At 46.4% G+C, this 15244-nt stretch overlaps 1 long non-coding RNA gene across 1 annotated transcript; it reads right to left on the bottom strand.

Annotated features, from left to right (window-relative positions):
- Positions 1-4614: 4614 nt before the first annotated feature.
- On the bottom strand, positions 4615-8377 carry LOC130380022 (uncharacterized). The gene is made up of 3 exons (XR_008895195.1): positions 8179-8377; positions 4764-4814; positions 4615-4660 (listed from the first exon to the last, which is right to left on the bottom strand). It is a non-coding gene; the product is annotated as an uncharacterized LOC130380022 (long non-coding RNA).
- Between the last annotated feature and the right edge of the window lie 6867 nt (positions 8378-15244).

Below are 15244 nucleotides of genomic sequence, written 5' to 3'. Positions count from 1 at the left end.
TATTGTGTCTAAAAGGGTTAATATTATAGGAAAATATATGATCATACATTTAAGTTTCTCTCCTACTTTAGCATTTGTTTGTGCACTCTTTCTTTAAAGAGTGTTTTCTTTTCTTATAGTTCTCCAGTCCTTAGGAAAGGGCGAGTAAGGAGCCTGGAAGAAAGGAAGTTATGAGCAGAAAAAAAACCTCCTAATTATACACAGGGACCCGCCAAACACTTTCCAAGTCACATGAATTGATTCAGGGATTCGTGAAATCCTCACAGGGCATTTTGGGCACAAGTAGTATTGTGCCCAAAAATGAGAATTGGGCACAATATGGTGTGGGTATAATATAGGGCAGATAAAATATTCTAAAATATTTAGTTGGAGCTTGGTTTGATGTAGGCCAGGCAGTAATGGATTTAAAATTATGTTAAATTTCTTAACGATATTAAGCATTGATAGAAATACCTGTTTCAACAAGCTATAACCAGTTTCAACAAGGTATAAACATTTATAATTAGTTTTCTCTCTCTCTCTCTCTCTCTCTCTCTCTCTCTCTCTCTCTCTCTCTCTCTCTCTCTCTCTCTCTCTCTCTCTCTCTCTCCGGACCATCACGACTAACATACTCATTAGTATATGGGGCATTCCATACCTTGAGTCCTCCTCAGAAAATTACTCTATCAATCGTTAAAGCATGTAATAATCATGTTTGATTTGTTGTTAGCAGATTATCCTTTTTGTCAGAGAGACTGTGAGTCTGGCAGTGTGGTGAAATGTTGTTGCTGGGGTGTTGGACTCCCAGCCAAAAGGTTCCAGGCCTGATCTTTGTAATCTGTAAAAGCTAGGATTTTTCTTTGATACAGGTAATAATAGAACAAGTAGGAGTTGGCACACAGAAATCATCATTGGGGTCGAACCGCTGAGGATAAGCAGAAAGATAGCTAATGCTAGCCTATGCTAGCATATCAAACTGAATCTTAATGGTTTTGTTTCTAATAGTAGGTGAGTGCTGCCAGCAGCGCTCAGCTATTGTTATCCATAGGCTTTATTCTTTCTTTCTTTCTTTCTTTCTTTCTTTCTTTCTTTCTTTCTTTCTTTCTTTCTTTCTTTCTTTCTTTCTTTCTTCCGTTCTTCCGTTCTTTCTTTCTTTCTTTCTTATTCTCAATAGAATTTTGGAACCTGATCCTTCCACTATTTGTCACCTAGACACTCCGTTCCACTTCTAAAATGTTTATATTACCCATCAATCACACAGTACCATTCTAAATTGTTCTGTATTTAAAGTTTTTTCTAAAATATTCTACTTTTTAAGTAATCTTTTTATTATTTTAGTCATATAGTTCTACGTCAGCTAAAAACAGTACTATATATGTCGAAATTGTTCAGCCAGTCTCTTTTTCAAAGTGAGATTAGGTTGCAATGATTATCTAACAATACCCTCAGACTAGCAGCACAGGGCTGTCGTCATGCGTGTTGTAAGACCTGGGAGTCCCAGGCTTAGGCCCCAAATGGTTTATGAGCCGCTGTACACACACACACACACATGTTTGTGTGTGTGTGTGTGTGTGTGTGTGTGTGTGTGTGTGTGTGTGTGTGTGTGTGTGTGTGTGTGTGTGTGTGTGTGTGTGTGTGTGTGTGTGTGTGTGTGTGTGTGTGTGTGTGTGTGTGGGGGGGTATGTGTGTGTGTGTGTGTGTGTGTATGTGTGTGTGTGTGTGTGTGTGTGTGTGTGTGTGTGTGCGTGTGTGTGTGTGTCTGTATTTGTCTGTGTGTGTCGTGTTGACACACGACTTTTGTTCAGAGCAGAGACATTGCCCCTCACAGAGAGAGCTTTCATTACACGGTGCATCGTTTCCCTGCAGCTTATTCAGGTTCATTGGTGGTCTCAGCGGTAGTGGCTGTGGTCGCTGGTGCAGCGCTGGGCTAGGTAGCCAGCAGGAGGAAGGGCAGGAGCATACGACCAAATACCACCGACACATTTCTTATTTTCATGCATGATTTATTATAGAAGTCATACAGAGGATAACAAACTGATTTTAGAGGCTTGGGGTCGGAGCTGGGGCTGGGGCTGGAGCCGGGGTGGGGGCTGGAGCCGGGGCTGGGGCCGGGGCTGGAGCCGGGGCCGGAGCCGGGGCGGGGGCTGGAGCCGGGGCCGGGGCTGGGGCGGGAGCGGGGGCGGAGTTAGCCTGCAGGAATTGCAGGAACAAGGCCCATAGGTTGGCCTGGTTCTGTGGTGGTGGTGGTGGTGGGGGGAACCGGGGATACGATGGGTAGTATGACGGATACCGCCCCATCTAGAGAGACAAAAGATCTTTAATCTCAACAAAGATGGAACCTCGTTGAGTTTGAGTTAGATTTGTGCAGTGTGTATGCAGCGTGTGTGTCTGTGACTGATGCATCACATCTGATGGACGCCACACACCTCTCTGGAATTGGAGTCAGAGGAAGAACGAGCAATTCTCTCATGCACTTCGTCCATCTGTGAAAATATTGGTTTTAGAATTTCACCAAAACAGTGGCTAGCATCTTGGTCCTTCAGCCAGAAGGTACTGAGTTTGGTCCACAAAGCACAAAACCTTACCCGAAGACATTCTGGAGCGAGGTACCCTCACCCAAAAAGCCCCTTTGATGACATGTATCTGCTCTCTGTAAGTGGCTTTGGATAAAAGTGTCTGCTGAACGACGGAAAATACTATGTAGTAGAAAACATTTTTCCACTTACTGGAAGAGCCAGAGCCAGACTCAGGAGACATCCAAGCAGTACCAGTATCTTCATCATGATTTCACCTTGAGGGGGAAAAGGAAACTGAGAAGATTAACAAATTGGTCAAGATTGGAAGCAAAAGCATTGAAGTTTAAAACTTAATGAGTAAGAATATTACTTGATTATTGTTCAAGCAGTTGTTCGAGCCCACAGCTAGATGAGTTTGATGAAGCTTGGACTGGAGTCTCCGTCTTAAATAGTGAACGCCACTCTGACGTCGGTCATGTTGAGAAATTAATTCAGATCATTATTGTGACATTGCATCCTTCTGTTGGGTATACAGGTGTGTTGTCTTGGGCAAGATGCTGGAATGTATGCAGGGTTATTTCAAAATGATGTCTAGAATATTAAATAGAGGCAATATGACACAATATACAATCTACTGTAATCCTGAAATCAATTAATAAAGGGTTTAACTACTTATCATCTTCCTCCCAGGGAGGGTGGACATGGGTGTGCTAGACTAGGGTAGGGTTGCAACCTGTTTTTAAAGCCGGGATAATAGGAGTCTGATCAGAAACAGACTGCATGGAAGAATATGTTTTTAAACCCAGATTATGTTAACAGCCATGAGTCCATGAGTCAAGTAATCCGTTATTTCACTTCACTGTCAAATCCCCTATCAATGGTCATAGTATATTTGATGGTGAAAAATAAACAATAAATGGTAAACTTGTAGAGAAACTCTGTGCTTATCAATCCATAGATAAAGCATGAGATTAACACTGCCAGGGTTCTTAAATTCCCACTTGGGCCAATCATGATAAGTATACTATGTGTGGTGAGCAAGCAAACAGAATCATAAGATTCCGGATTTCCTAGAGACTGCTGCATGTGCATTGCCTGTAAGACCGTCTCTGGGTGATGAAGTCGTAAAGTGTGTTTTTGTTTATGTATATAAGCCAGCGTAAGGCAACTTCGGCTCTCGCTGTGACCTTATTCCTTTGGCTTTTATTTTGTTAACATACACCCGCTTCACTGGTGACCTTGACACTCTTGGATGATTCTGGATTTATTTTTTATTTTTGTGGTTGACAACAAATATGGAACATACTAAGGAACATGTTTAGGTACTACTAGTTTACAGGGGAGGTTAAATGATAGCTTCAGTCATCTCAAGATCCCCAAGCCTTCTGGTGAGGCGTCTGTACTCAACTACAGTCTGGGTTTGGTAACAGAACTATGACATGACTCAAGCTCCCAGACAAATAAGGGACATGTTTATATGTGTTTTAGACCCGCATTTCATAGGAAGTTGTCACTGAAACAGCAAAGGACCTAGCACTCTACAAAACCAAGGGACAGCAATGTACCATGCACTGGCTGGGCGTTATATAAGCTGAATTGCTGTTTATATGGACGCGAGCAGAAGAATACTGAAATAGAAAAGTTCCAACAACATTTTGCACTTTGCCTCTTACACATCATTCTTCGTACACATCATTCTTCGTACACACTCATTCTACGAAAAACGTATTCACATTAAAGGAACAAATCAAAAATCATATTTTTCTTCTCATTTATTGCATTGATAAATACATTTCGGTATTGATACAGTTGATTAATAAGTCACGATGACGTCGGCCGATGGGGTCCCCCCCAGCACCAGGGGGGACCCCAGCACCAGGGAAGAGCCCAGGCGGCGGGAAGGGCAAGGCAGGAGGGGGAGGGAACGCCATGGGGAAGCCTTGGAAGGGAGGGAAAGGGGGGAAGTCGGGCTGCTGGATCCGAGGCTGCTGCATGTACGGTCCCCTGTATCCCCCTCTGTATCCCCCTCTGTATCCCCCTCTGTATCCCCCTCTGTAGCCCCCTCTGTATCCCCCTCTGTATCCCCCTCTGTAGCCCCCTCTGTAGCCCCCTCTGTATCCCCCTCTGTAGCCCCCTCTGTAGCCCCCTCTGTAGCCTTGGCTCGACTGCAAACAAGAGGAAGAAGAAGAGGAAGAAGATAAGGATAAGGATGACGATATTTTGTGAAAAAATAAACGTAAAAAAACCCATAAACGTCCACTTTCTCACCTCGTCGCTCTCGTCTGAGCGCCTCACTCATCTTTCATCTCTGTCAGAGAGCTGGAGAAACAATCATGTTCATGTCAACATCGTGCCTAACCTCCCATCTGGAATTAATGAAGTTCATCTTGTTCTTCATCTTAAATACAGTCAGTGTGTTTACATGACACAAAATCGAATCATTGGGTTATTCTGACTAAGATAGGAATTATTAAAATGCATGTATTCACCTTAGTCTGACTAAAATCTAATCAAATCGGGTGTCTCATAGTCGGATTAAAGGGACTCTCACCTTTGTTGCATTTTTACACTTTTTTTGTATAAGGTTAAATTGGTATTAATAAGGTAATAACACTCTAATATGCAAGACAGACCCACCAGGAGTAAAAACAAACAATTATTTTACTCTCATAATATTTAGTGAAAACTTCAACCAATAAAATTCTTCGGACCGAATGACCTTATTGGCCGACAGACCTGTCTGTTTGCTGCATGGATATATAAGGTTTTCCGTCTGCTTCTTGTGGCTTATCGGGCCCGCGTCATCAAGGCGCGTCCTCAACTAGAGGGTTTGTTTTGATTCCACGGCAGACAGTAGCGAGTAGCGACCGTAGCGACTGACGATGGCAGACCAAAGTGGTCCACGACGTACTGAAACTGCACCATTCAGTCCGATTAGGGGACTCATCTCGGACTCAGACTCACAGAGTTACCCTCCTCTGGAGCCTCAGGAAGACCTCCAGACTGTTGGCCACCAACTGCACCATTCAGTCCGACAAGGGGACCCGATTCGGCCTCAGAAGCCAAGTGGTCCCGCTCCCCTGGATGATTCTCAGGACCTCCAGACCGTTGGCAACCAACCGCACCACTCAGTCCGATTAGGGGACCCGTTTCGGACTCAGACGCGAAGTTGTCCCGCTACTCTGGAGCTCCGGGAAGACCTCCAGACCGTTGGCACCCAACCGCACCACTCAGTCCGATTACGGGACCCATTTCGGACTCAGACGCGACGTTGTCCCGCTACTCTGGAGCTACAGGAAGACCTCCAGACCGTTGGCACCCAACCGCACCACTCAGTCCGATTACGGGACCCATTTCGGACTCAGACGCGACGTTGTCCCGCTACTCTGGAGCTACAGGAAGACCTCCAGACCGTTGGCACCCAACCGCACCACTCAGCCCGATTACGGGACCCATTTCGGACTCAGACGCGACGTTGTCCCGCTACTCTGGAGCTACAGGAAGACCTCCAGACCGTTGGCACCCAACCGCACCATTCAGTCCGATTAGGGGACCCATTTCGGCCTCAGACGCTACGTTGTCCCGCTACTCTGTTTGTAATGCTCATACACCATTCTTATACTCAGTGGGACCACTGTCCTTCAACATGGGGCCTCAAAACGGTATCACACGAAGCCCATAAAATTACAGTGAGCCACCTGCTAAATTTCTTGTTTACTAGACCCCTGGTAGATATTATGACCCCTGGGAGTCGAAACATAACCCATGGAGGTCTAAACATAACCCATGGGAGTCTAGAACTTTTGTACTGTAGCGACCCTGGGACAGTTAAATAGTTTGTGTGTTATGTGTTACATTATATTTCGTTGTCCGCTATGCCAGTTGTTCTATGTGCATGTATTGTAATGTTCTTCTTGTCAATCAGCGTGGGGGCGAAATATTAGGTCAGCTGGGGGAGGGCCTTGGAAGAACAGGAGGGTGGGGGCCTACACGCGAGTGAGACCGTGTTGGGGGTTGCCGGGGTAACCAGGGTTTGTTTTGTGTCGGTTTTCTGCCGTTGGTTACAATGTTACGGGTTTCAGTGACCTGGTTTTGGTTCATTAAAACTACCTTCAACTACTAATGACTCGACATCATTATGTCACCGGCGAGGTCGTTACAGTACTCGCTTAGTTTTTTACCCGCCTTCTGGAGGAAGGCGGGATAATTTGAATGTGCTGTAATTCTCAAATGCAACAAAGGTGAGAGTCCCTTTCAGATCCCTAGATTATTTGATGGATAGTCGCATTAAGCGTTCATGCTTACAGTCAATCAAATTGGAATCGGAATTTGCGTTCTGCGCGAGCAGAGAAGGAGAGTAGTTGTGATGTTGTCGCCGTCGGAAAATAAGAAACGGCGATTATTTTAAAAGGGTGCGCAGAAGATTGAGGAAGCCGGTGTCATGCCAATGTAGTTACCCCAAATAAGAAGTGTATCATCAACATGCATTCAGTGAACACTGCGCTTCGATTTCACCCAAGGCTGAATTAAAAGTAGATGGTTTTCTAAATGTTGGTCATCAACGAGGTTGTAAAGTAGTGACTTCAGGCACATCTGTCAAAGTAAAAGTTTTTTTCTTCCGACGTGTTTACTATCTTTATTCATTCATTGCGCTGCGACCGAACTGAGGGGGAAATTCACTGACCTTATGGATCTTAAAGACTGTGTCGGGTTCTCCGAGTCTCTGGTACTTCCACAACAAGTTAAGACTCGTAGTGGGGGTTATCTCGGCCATGGTTGAGAAGGAATTGGGGGAAAGGAACTTTGGCTTTGACTCTCTGAAGTCCAGATTGAACCGCGACATGGAGGAGATAGGGATTGTTGCCGTATGCAGACTCTGCAGCCTGAGGAGTTTCACCCCCGCCGGAGAATTAGCGGGGCTCCCGTTGGAGGAGCCACCGGAGGAGCTGCTCCGCCGCCGGAGGAGCTGCTCCGCCGCCGGAGTGTTAGCAGGCTCCCACAGGTTAGGGTTAGCAGGGCCGCGGAGCAGGTCCTCCGGTGGCGGAGCCCCTCCGGCGGGTGTCCGATCCCTTTCTCCTCCATGTCGCGGTTCAATCTGGACTTCAGACAGTCGGAGAAATGACATGGACCTGAAGTGAACTGACAGCTATCTACTGAAAACATCTTTCTCGAATGCTGCCTGAGTTTGTTGTTGCTGGTGACGTAAAGAGGTCAGCCGGTTGCTCTATTACCACTGGTTGAAATGGGTACAGCGCAGCCTATCATAACGGGGTACGACATAATTCGGCCAATCATTGATTTTCTCACCATCATGTATAATCTGACAATTGCATTTGTCCAAATGAGGAGCATAGCCGAACTATGGCTTTAATCGGATTAAGATGTGCAAACATACTGACTGTTGAGGCGGAGCCTTCCTAACGGACAGGACAACCATGGCAGAGTGTGGGAATCTTACAACATTTTGTTTGAAATCCCCTGAAACATCCTATTGGTTCTAAACAGTCACATATTAATAGAGTAATTATCAGTCACTGGAAAGCAGGAAGTCAGTGCAATGATGCACAGGAGCATGATCAGCCTTTTCATGACGGAAGAACGCAACGAAGATACAAAAAAAAAAAAAAAGGCAACAGGAACACATCTCTCAATGCTAAGTGAGTGAAGACAGTGAGAACCTCACCTCAAGTCAGTGAGAACGCGTTGTTGGAGCAGTGAAGCTGCGTCTCCAGCAGTGTAAGGAAACCCAGTGGGGATGTAGTAGACCTAGATGAATAGGGCTCTATTTAAATACATTCTCTGTCTCCGCTCATCCAATCAGCTGCAGAAGCCTGTTGTTTCATAGGTGTCCTGATGGGGTGAAATGTGAAGAAACAGAGAGAGTCCCTCCCTGGACAATCCCCCCCGCCCATAGAAGGAAACCTGTCAGCCTCAGTCATAGAGAGCCCAGGAATTAACCACTGGTCTTCTGGTCAACTGGACTGCTGTGGAAACAGGACAGGATTCATGTTTCAAGGCTTTAGGCTGTACCCAGGGTTGTTATTTGTTTTTATTAAAGTCCTACTATATGGTCAGTATTCAACGCTTTTCTTGTACGTTTCGATGACGAAAACATTGTGGAAAATGTTCTGATTTATTGGTGACTTTAAAGAAGGAAATCAAAATACCAATATTACATTTCTTATTCTTGTCTCAAGATTTATTAGCCATGCTCCTTAGATGACCAAAACCTTTGAAAGTGTTAAGAATTATTGGTGTGATTTTAAAGGGAAATCAAAATACCAAATAGGACAGAATCATTTCTTATTTCTGTCGCAAGATATGCTTGAAATGAATAAAACCAGGCGGCTTTAAAAAATGTGACATATGTGACGGATAAATTAAAAAACTTGGAGATTTTAAAAAATATTGAAGAATTTAAACAATGAATCACAATATCAAATATGACAACTTAATCTCTTAGTTTTGATGCATGATTTATTATAGAATCCATACAGAGGACAACATACCGATTTTAAGCATCTATGTTGGTGGATAAAATGTTATCCTATATTATCTAATCTTGGATCAGGGGTGGGGGTCATGGCGGGGCCGGCGGTCGTGGCGGGGCCGGCGGTCGTGGCGGGGCCGGCGGTCGTGGCGGGGCCGGCGGTCGTGGCGGGGCCGGCGGTCGTGGCGGGGCCGGGGGTCGTGGCGGGGCCGGGGGTCGTGGCGGGGCCGGCGGTCGTGGCGGGGGCCGGCGGTCGTGGCGGGGCCGGGGGTCGTGGCGGGGCCGGGGGTCGTGGCGGGGCCGGCGGTCGTGGCGGTCGGACAGATAGCCTTCAGGTATCTAATCTTGGATCAGGGGTGGGGGTCATGGCGGGGGTCATGGCAGGGGTCATGGCGGGGCCGGCGGTCGTGGCGGGGCCGGCGGTCGTGGCGGGGCCGGGGGTCGTGGCGGGGCCGGCGGTCGTGGCGGGGCCGGCGGTCGTGGCGGGGCCGGGGGTCGTGGCGGGGCCGGCGGTCGTGGCGGGGCCGGCGGTCGTGGCGGGGCCGGCGGTCGTGGCGGGGCCGGGGGTCGTGGCGGTCGGACAGATAGCCTTCAGGTAGGACAGGACCAGGGGGCATAGGTCGGGCCGGTTCTGTGGCGGTGGTGGTGGGTACCTGTGATACGATGGGTACCTGTGATACGATGGGTAGCGGTGGTGCTGGGGATACGAAAGACAAAAAAAATGACATCTCTAGAAAGGTGGAACCTCATTGAATTTGAGTGAGATTTTTACAGAGTGTATGCAGCGTATATGTCTGTGAATGATGTATCACATCTGATGGACGCTACATACCCTTCTGAAATGGGAGGAACGAGCCATTCTCTCATGTACTTCATCCCCCTGTGAAAATATTGGTGTTATAACTTCACCAAAACAGGGGCGAGGATGATGGACCTTCAGCTAGAGGTACTGAGATCAGTCACCAATGCACGTAACCTTAGCCAAAGAAATTCTGGAGCAAGTTGCCCTCACCCCAACAGCCCTTTTGATGACATGTATCTGCTCTCTGCAAGTGGCTTTGGATAAAAGTGTCTGCTGAACGACTGCGGTAAATGCTAGCAGTACCATGTAGTAGAAAATGTGTTTCCACTTACTGGAAGAGCCAGAGCCAGACTCAGGAGACATCCAAGCAGTACCAGTATCTTCATCATGATTTCACCTTGAGGGGGAAAAGAAACTGAGAAGATTAACAAATCGGCCAAGATTGGAGGCAAAAGCATAGAATTTTAAAACTGTATGATCAAGAATATTACTTGATTACTGTTCAGTTGTGTTTTGTTCCAGCAGTTGATCGAGTCCACACCTGGATGAGTTTGATGAAGCTTGGATTGGAGTCTCCGTCTTAAATAGTGAACGCCACTCTGACGTCGTTGGTGTTGAGAAATTAATTCAGATCAATATTGTGACATTGCATCCTTCTGTTGGGTAAACAGGTGTGTTGTATTGGGCAACATGCTGGGATGTATGCAGGGTTATTTCCAAATGATGTCTTGAATATATTAAATAGACGCAATATGACACAATATACAATCTACTATAATCCAGGAATAAATGAATAAAGGGTTTTACTGCTAAAGTCTTCACTTCGTACAGTTCCTCCCAGGGAGGGTGGCCGTGGGTGTGCAAGACTAGGGTGGGGTCGCTGGGATAATAGGAGTCTGATCAGAAACAGGCCGCAAAGACGGATATGTTTTTAAACCCAGATTATGTTAACAGCCATGAGTCCATGAGACAGGGAATCTGTTATTTCACTTCACTGCCAAATCCCCTATCAATGGTCATATTATAGACGATAGTGAAAATAAACAATAAATGGTCAACTTGTATTAAAGTGAAACTCTTTGCTGATCAATCGATAGATAAAGCATAACCTAAACACTGCCAGGGTTCTGGGTTCAATTCCCACTGGGGCCAACCATGATAAGAATGTAAGTGTGGTGAGCAAGCAAACAGAATCATAAAATATAATTAATTTCCAAATCCTTCCGGTGAGGTGTCGGTGTTCAAATACAGTCTGGGTTTGGTAACAGAACAATGACATGCATCCAACTCCCAGACACAAGTCAATAAGGGAAAAGTTGATATGTGTTTTAGACCCGCATTTAAATGTGTTTTAGACCCGCATTTCGTAAGACATTGTCACTATAATAGAAGAGTTCTAACAGGGTTTTGCACTTTGCCTCTTACACATATTTTTTTATACACTTAATTCTTCACACACACTTATTATCCGAAAAAATATATTTGCATTGAAGGAACAAATCAAACAAAAAAAAATTCTCCTCATTTATTGCATTTGATTTCACAATAACTATTCGGTTTCATAAGTCACAAAGATGTCGGCCGATGGACAGTTGGCCGATCTTATTTTCCGAAGGGGATGGGGACCCCGAGGCCAGGGGGGACCCCAGCTTCAGGGGGGAGCCCGGGGGGAGGGAAGGGGAAGGCAGGAGGGGGAGGGAACGCCATGGGGAAAAGCCTCGGAAGGGAGGGAAAGGGGGGAAAGGGGGGAAGACGGGCTGCTGGAACCGAGGCTGCTGCATGTACGGTCCCCTGTAGCCCCCTCTGTAGCCCCCTCTGTATCCCCCTCTGTAGCCCCCTCTGTATCCCCCTCTGTAGCCTTGGCTCGACTGCAAACAAGAGGAAGAAGAAGAGGAGGAAGATAAGGATAAGGATGACGATATTTTGTGCAAAAATGTACGTAAAAAAAAACATGAAAGTCCACGTTCTCACCTCGTCGCTCTCGTCTGAGCGCTTGACTCGTCTGTTCCGCTCAGCAGAGAGCTGAAGAAACAAACATGTTCATGTCAACATCGTCCCTAACGTCCCATCTGGGATTAATGAAGGTCATCTTGTTCTTCATCTTAACAACAGTGTTGAGGCTGAGCCATCTTAATGGACAGGACAACCATGGCAGAGTGTGGGAATCTTACAACATGTTGTTTGAAATCCCCTGAAAAATCCTATTTGTTTTAAACAATCACATATTTATAGAGTAATTCTCACTCACTGGAAAGCAGGAAGTCAGTGCAATGGTGCACAGGACCACGATCAGCCTTTTCATGACAGAAGAACGCAACGACTGGAACCCAAAAGATGCAAAAAAAAAAAAAGCCAACAGGAACACATCTCTCAATGCAAAGTGAGTGAAGACAGTGGGTGTAATGTATTGTTTGATTTACTCCCATGACTAGGGTCTGTTCTGTCCCGCCTGGGTACCCGTAATGCCGTTGGTACGCATGCGCAGTTTAATAAAACCTACCATCAACTCGAAGACTAAAGCGTATCTGTTGACCAGAGTATCTTACATGGTGTTTCAAAAACAGGAACTGTGGGGAAAATGGCTTCGTCGCAGTTCGAACATCCCAAAATAGATTGGGACGCCTCGGATTTGTATCAAGAGTTTTCAAGATTCCGGAGTCACGTAACGTTCGTCTTTGATGGTCCCCTCTCCGACTTGGCGCCTAAACAACAGGCAGGCTGGCTGGGTACGTGGATCGGAGAGCAAGGCAGGGAGGTTTATGAGACGCTGCCCTGGGAAGACGGAGAAAAGCAAGATCCGTCTAAGGTACTGGACAAATTTGCCAATTATATCAGACCTCGAAAATATAAGAGGATAGCCAGGCATCATTTCAAACAGAGAAAGCAAGGGCCGACGGAAAGTTTTGATAATTTCCTGAAGGATGTAAGGCTAATTCTGATGGACAGTGAGTATCATCAGCCTGACGATATGCTAATTGACACCATAATCTCGGGAGTGAGAGAGAAGCGGGTCCAAGAGCGGCTGCTCGAAAGAGGCGAGAGCCTCACGTTGGATAAAGCCATAGAACTTCCTCAGCAATTCGAATTACCACAAAAACAAATGAAAATAGTTAGAGAAGAGGATTCACAGATGTCAGCAGTGTCTGTAAAACCGAAGCAATTCGTGCCAAGTAAGGCAATGCCCTACAAAGGAAATTCTAATTATCGACAACAAACATCGGTCAGCTCGTCAAAAAACTGCACCAAGTGTGGAAAAGACCCACAGCACAAGTGGAACCAAGGAAAGTGTCCAGCAAAAGGCTCTGTTTGTTCCTACTGCCACAAACCCAACAACTGGGTGGCAGTGTGCCACAAGCGTGCAGTAAACACTGTGAGTATTGACTCGGACCAAGACTCACCAGATGATGAGGGAATGCTGAGCATAAATATGATGCAGCCCGAGGACCCCACTGTTGATAAATGGGTGGTCAAATTGGAAATTCTGTCTAAAGAAGTGAAATTCAGAATTGATACAGGCGCAAAGTGTAACACATTGTCTCTAAATAGCTACCAGTTGCTTGCCCACACACGTGAGCTGCAGCGCTCTGAGACAGTGCTTCGCTCATACTCCAATCACCGGCTGAGGCCTGTAGCTGCTGTTAATCTACAAGTCAAGTCAACAAAGTGTAAAGAGACCACAGTGTTTGAAATTTTGGACATTGCTCAAGAGAATGTGCTCAGTGGCGCTTCAGCTGAAGCGTTGGGGCTGATTGTGCGCCTTGACTTACTGGAGAGTGATGCAGAGAGGCGCTACACACGAAACCCTGACAATACTGAAACACAGCGTGTTCCTGCTGGACTTCTTGAGTTCCCAGAGCTGACACGCACCAGTGGAACCATGCCAGGTAAATACACCATAAAGCTTGAACCAGGTGCTAAAGGTGTAGTTCATCCTGTACGGAGGCAACCAGAGGCAAGATACTGGAGAAACTGCATGAAATGGAGGAAGATGGCTACATTACCAAAGTTGAGCAGCCTACTGAGTGGATGAGTTCCATGGTCGCCGTAGTAAAAAATGGTAAGGTGAGAATCTGCATTTACCCAAGTGACCTAAATAAAGTCATAAAGAGAGAACATCACCCCATGCGATACCAGGTGCTAAAGTCTTCTCAGTCCTAGATGCAAAATCAGGATTTCTGCAGATAGAGTTGGATGAATTATTGTCCTTCCTCACAACCTTCAATACACCAATAGGTCGGTTTAGGTGGCTTAGACTTCCCTTTGGTATAAAATGCACGCCTGAAATCTACCAGCGCATCATGGACCAGATGCTCGAGGGCATTGAACGAGCTGTAAGCGTGATGGACGACATCCTTATAGCTGCCCCCACAGTTCAGGAGCACGATGCAATTCTGCGCAGAGTGGTCGAGAAAGCTACAAGCTACAACCTGAAGCTTAACTTCAATAAATGCCACATACGCCAGCCTTCTGTGCCATACGTGGGACACCTGATGACAACTGATGGTCTGAAGCCTGACCCAGCGAAAGTGGAAGCTGTTCAGGGCATGTCACCACCGTTGGATAAAGAAGGTGTCCACCGCTTCTTGGGCTTCGTTACTTACCTGTCGAAGTTCATCCCTAACCTCAGTGAAGTGGATGCGCCGCTGCGCCAGCTCCTAAGGAGAGATGTGGAGTTTGCATGGCAGCCAGCTCAGCAACAGGCGTTTGACAAACTAAAAGAGCTGTGCATACATCCCCCAGTGCTGAAGTATTTTGATCCTGCAAAGCATGTTGTGATATTCTGTGATGCCAGCAGCAGCGGAATGGGAGCGATTCCTGCTGCAAGAGGATCAGCCCATCGCTTTCTCCTCAAGGTCACTCACTGACGCAGAGACGCGCTATGCGCAAATTGAAAAAGAGACACTCTCCATTGTCCATGCCTGCACTAAGTTCCACAATAACATATTTGGAACACATGTCACAGTGTACAACGATCACAAACCTCTCGAAGACATCTTCAAGAAATCCCTGTTGTCTACACCCATGCGGATTCAGAGAATGCGCCTTCGCTTGCAGTGGTATGATCTCACTGTAAAGTATAGAAGAGGAAAAGACATGGAGCTCCCAGACACACTTCCAGAGCACAGCTATCGGAGAACACACCAGAGATGGATGGCTTAGAGTGTATCTCCATGCTGAACTTTTTCTCTGTCAGTGATCAGAAATACACAGAACTACAAGCAGGGGCGCCGAAAAGGGGGGGTAAAGGAGACGGATTCTAGGGGCCCATGATGGAGGGGGGCCCAGAGAGGCCCCTAATGATGATGAAATTATAATACAGAAAAAATAATGACACTAAGTTTCATTCTTTTCATGGGGCCCAAAATCCCTAGCTGCGCCCCTGACTACAAGTACGCACAAAAGAAGAGCTCAGCTGTCTCCAACAGATTATTCAGTGTGGCTGGCCAGAGCACAGGC

Source organism: Gadus chalcogrammus, chromosome 3 (assembly GCF_026213295.1).
Source record: "Gadus chalcogrammus isolate NIFS_2021 chromosome 3, NIFS_Gcha_1.0, whole genome shotgun sequence".
Taxonomy (NCBI): Eukaryota; Metazoa; Chordata; class Actinopteri; order Gadiformes; family Gadidae; genus Gadus; species Gadus chalcogrammus.
This window is presented reverse-complemented; position numbering and strand designations above follow the sequence as displayed.